At 52.8% G+C, this 4910-nt stretch overlaps 1 pseudogene; it reads left to right on the top strand.

Annotated features, from left to right (window-relative positions):
* Positions 1-725: 725 nt before the first annotated feature.
* LOC118626831 lies at positions 726-2909 on the top strand (annotated as a pseudogene).
* Positions 2910-4910: the final 2001 nt, after the last annotated feature.

Below are 4910 nucleotides of genomic sequence, written 5' to 3'. Positions count from 1 at the left end.
TGTAGGGAGGCTTACTGTGGGGAGAAGGAGCAAGGGCTGGATAAAACTCATCACAGAGCTGGCAAGCCCATTTTGGCATTTCTTTCTTTTTTTTTTGTATCCTCACCTGAGGACATTTTTCCATTTTTTTGTTCAGACAGAGTGGGAGGGAGAGAGAGGAAGAAAGAGAGAGAAACATCGACGTGAAAGGGACACATTGAGTGGCTGCCACCCACACGACCCAACCAGAGCCGGGGACAAACTGCAACCGAGGTACGTGCCCTTAGCGGGAACCAAACCCGAGTCTCTCTGGACCGCAGGCCGACACTCTAACCTCTGAGCAAAACCGGCCAAGGCATTTCTTTTTTTGTAGTGTGCCCCCTTCACTATTGGAAGCCTCTGGAGGAAGGGCTCAGTGTCCCCCCAGCAAATCCTCGCAGATCCAGGATGAGAACTCAAGTGCCTTTCATTAAGATCATGGTCTTAGCCCTGACCGGTTTGGCTCAGCGGTTAGAGCGTCAGCCCGCAGACCAATGAGTCGAAGGTTTGATTCTGGTCAAGGGCACGTACCTCGGTTGCAGTTTGTCCCCGGCCCTGGTCGGGTCCTGCAGGAGGCAACCAGTCGATGTGGCTCTATCACATCGATGTCTCCCTGCCCCCACTCTACCTAATAATAAATAGAAAAGTATCCTCGGGTGAGGAATTAAAATAAAAAGATCACGGTCTTCTATGATGTGTAGTTCTGGATGTCTTCGGAAGGTTCTGCTGTTTCTTCTGGTCATGATGTAGAACCAGGTGGTCCTAATTCCTGGTGAATTTTATGTCTTTGCCACTTTTTCTCTTTCCATCGGGTCTGGGGGAGAGAGAGGGAGTCTGCTTAGCTTCCCCACACCCCCTGGCAGGGCTTGTGTTGGTTAGGGCTCGGGCATCTTTGTTGATACTTGCTACAGGGAGGGGGGGGATATGATAAACCCAAAACACTTCCAGACCCCAACTATGACAGCTGCCCTGTGGAGGGTGGCAATTATGTATTGGAGTTGCCGTTGGGTCATTGTTTTCAGCAGTGCTAGACAGAAATCATACTATACAGGCAAAGTCATCTTTGGCTCTCCACAAACTGTCACTTTAAACGAATGTGCTCGTAGGCACTGTGTGCCGGTCACTGAGCCAGAGGCGAACTAGAGGGGGCCAGCCCTCCAGTGGGTGGTCCTTGCGGTGGAGGGGCCATTACAATACAGCTGGCAGTGGGGAGGAAGTCCTGGAGCCCGGAGGAGAAGGTTTCACTCGCACTTGGAGAGTCAAGGGAGGATTTTCCAAGAGTGAAGTCTGCGCTGAAATCCGAGGAGGCCAGCAGAAGACGGTGCACCCGGAACAGGCAGCAGCCTGTGCAAAGGCCCCGAGGTGGAAAAGAGCTCCATCCACTGGCTGATACTAGATGTGAAGGGCAGGGGTGGGAAACCGTTTATATAATTTATCCTTAAAAGTTCTTTTGGAAGCGAGACTCATTAATCAGTATCCACTGAGTTCTCTCTGTAGACCTGGTGTTCTGGGGGAAACAGAGCTTGCACCCTATTAGGCAGGAGGAGGAGTCAGTAAATTAGGAAACAAACAAGTAATATAACAAACCAGCAACCATGTCACACACCGAGCTAAATCTCTGCTGCATCCCCGGGGCCTGTAGGAGTAGGTCTGGGCCAAGTTCACTCTTAGTTTACCTTTTCAGACCCATTTCTGCTGCCCAGCCCCTCCCCCCACCCCGAGCCTTGGTCACAAGGGACCAGGAACCCCTTCCCACCCCCACTTCTCTCCGCCCTCCGTGTGCCGTGAACTTCGATGGCTTTTTTTCTTCCTGTTCCTTCTGCTTTTCTGCCTAGGCTGCTGCTCTCTGCCCTTGTCAGAACTTTTTGAAAACATCAAACTTTTTATTTTGAAATAATTTTGCATTTATAGAAAAGTTGTCAAAAGAGCGCAGAGACCCTTCACTAAGACATTCACGGCGGTCGTGTGTCGGGCGCCCCTTCCAGCACAGAGACGGTAAAAATCAGGGTGCTCGGCCGCAGGATGTACCTCAGCTGGTAACAGCTGAGCCTGTCACCTGGCGGCTTGTCTACCGACACAGGGACACGTCTGTCCCCTGGGGCTGAGACACCCAGCCCGCCCCCAAGCTGAAGCTGCAGGGTACGGAGGTACCAGCTGGTTGCCTTGTCACAAAATACCCGTGGTGGCACAGGGCACTGGGCTCCTGCCGGGAACAGGGAAGCTGACACGGGGGAGCTGGCTGGACTGGGACCCCTACTGGAAGAGAAGGGCAAATGGGGAATTGCCAACCCAACCCAGGCTGGGCAGGCATGTCCAGTGCCCCAGGAGGAGGCGGTGCGGGTCTCGACAGGTCCCCTGCAGGCCCACCATGCTGGAAAGGATGGAGGCGTTCGTGTATAAGGTCTGGGAGGGACGCTGGCGGGTCACCCCTATGACACACTCCTGACGGCCGAAGGACAGCGCCTGCCGGCTGCTCGGCCACAGCCCGCCTGCCCCCCTTTGTGGCTTCCTCGAGAGCATCTTCCCCATCTGGAGACCGGCAGCATCTGGACCCATCTGCTTGGTTCTGTGCTGTTTCTCTTTCTGGGAATCTTGACCATGCTCAGAGCAAGTATATAGTTCCCGGCCCCCTGCAGGAGAAGGCGGCTCTCGGGGTGTTCTCGGGCCCACGCTCTGCCTCGGCTTCTCCTGGCTCTCGCACCATCCGCCGTCATTCCGAGGAAGTCTCTCCGACTTTTTCCAAACTGGGTTATTCGCTCTACTGGTTTGTCCCGTGGCTCTGTGACTCCGTCACTGCTCCCCCATCGTCTGCGCGCTGGCATGTCCACATCACCGTGGCACAGTGGGGCCACTCCCGGGCCTTGAGTCCTGTCGTGCCCGCACGTACTTGACTGTCACCGAGGGCATGGCCAAGGCCGCCACCTTGGGCCAGTGGGCTGGCTCTGCCCCATGGCTGTGATGCCCATCTCTGGAGTTGGCCTCTGTGCTGCTCGAATTCCTGAGGACTTCTTCCTGGAAAGTGTGACATCGGTTCCGGTGGCATCAGGTTCCCCATGTCCCCGGGGCGGGGCGCCTTTGTCCTGCGGGGTCTCCAGCCTTCAGGAATTCCCGGAGCTGGGAGGCGGCGGGGTGGGAGCTTCCCCAGGGCTTCCACAAACAGCTTCCGTGAGAGGAAGCCTGAGTTGTTTCTAGAAGAAAACTCTTAGAGAGTTCAGTGCCAGCCGGGCCTCAGCCCACCTCCCCACCTGGGGTGGGGGATAAACTTTCCGGGTGCCTCCCGAGGAAGGGGCGGGCCGCGTGGCTGTGCCCCCTCGGGGGCCCCTGCTCAGCAAGGCAGCTCTGTGCCCTGGCACCCGTACTTGGAAGCTCCTGTTGCGATTGTACCCCTCCTCCAACCATTCCGTGGGAATGATGGACTGGGACTCCGGAAATTCTGTTTCTGGAAGACAGTGCCCCTCCCCCGTCCTCACCTCCTCAGCTGGCTTGGAGTCGGCCACCCGCTCTGTCGCGCACTTTTGGAAACCATTGCGACCCAGTTCTGTCTGTCACCAACTTCGCCGCCGCCGGCTAGTTCTGCGTGGGAGTGTGTCCAGGCTCCAGATAACTTGGATTTTCTTTCTTCCTTTCATTTTTTCTTGGCAGAATCACGTAAAACTAAAATGGGGGAAGACATTTAATATTTAACACTAAACCTTAAAGAGAAATTTGCTAACGTTGCTATGTCTCTCGAGGCAAAGACTATGGTGATGATCAAAGGAAGGGCAGAAGAAACTTAGCACTCAAAGCTTTGGAAAAAGGAAGCGAGTCACATCTCTACTAACACTATGACAGACTTCATTTGGATTTCACCAGTTTTCCCACGGCCGTGTTGCGGCTCTGGGATCCCATCCAAGAGACCACTTTGTATTTGGTCGTTTCTATTTCGTCTGTTCTGGTCCGTGACAGTTTCTCAATCTTGCCTTGAATTTCCTGATCTAGAGAGTTTTGAAGAGAACTCGTCAGTAGTTTGTAGAATGTCTCCCAATTGGGGGTTTTGGGGTTTTTTCTGGTGCCTTCTCATGATTGGACACCATGGGGTTTGGGGTTTTAGGAAAGAACAACAGAGGTGAACCGTCTTCACTGCCTCATGACAGGATATACATGATGTCAGCATGACTGACTTACTGGTGATGCTGACTTTGGTCAGTGAGGTAAAGTGGGGTCTCAAGGTTTCTCTACTATAAAGACACTAGACCCCCTTTTCGGAAGGGGCTTTAAACATTTTTAAAAAATTTTTATTGATTGATTGATGGATGGATGTTAGAGAGAGAAACATCGATTTGTTGTTCCACTAATTTATGCACTCGTTGGTTGCCTCTGGTATGTGCCCTGGCTCAGGATCGAACCTGCAGCCTTGGTTTATCGGGATGACACTCTAACCAACTGAACTAACTGGCCAGAATGGAAGGGGCTTTTAAAACGTGATGGTAGCCCTGGCCGGTTTGGCTCAGTGGTTAGAGCGTCCGCCTGCGGTCCAGAGAGACCCGGTTCGGTTCCCGCTAAGGGCATATACCTCGGTTGCAGTTTGTCCCCGGCCCTGGTTGGTCGTGCGGGTGGCAGCCACTCGATGTGTCCCTTTCACATCGATGTTTCCCTCTCTCTCTCTTCCTCTCTCTCCCTCCCACTCTGTCTGTACAAAAAATGGAAAAATGTCCTCGGATGAGGATTAAAAACAAAAAAAATTTAAAACGTAATGGTAAAGGTAAAATTATAAAAGAAAGGATTGAAAATGATACATTTAGAAACAGTGTGTTTAATTTACAGCAAATGATCAATTGGAGAATATTTGTAACACGTGGCAGACAAGGGGCTGTTTTCTGACACACACAGAGCTTTTCCCATCAGTAAGGGAA

The sequence above is a fragment of the Molossus molossus genome, unplaced genomic scaffold (assembly GCF_014108415.1).
Source record: "Molossus molossus isolate mMolMol1 unplaced genomic scaffold, mMolMol1.p scaffold_m16_p_12, whole genome shotgun sequence".
Lineage (NCBI taxonomy): Eukaryota > Metazoa > Chordata > Mammalia > Chiroptera > Molossidae > Molossus > Molossus molossus.
The sequence above is the reverse complement of the archived record's forward strand: the minus strand, read 5'-3'. Positions and strand labels throughout refer to the sequence as shown.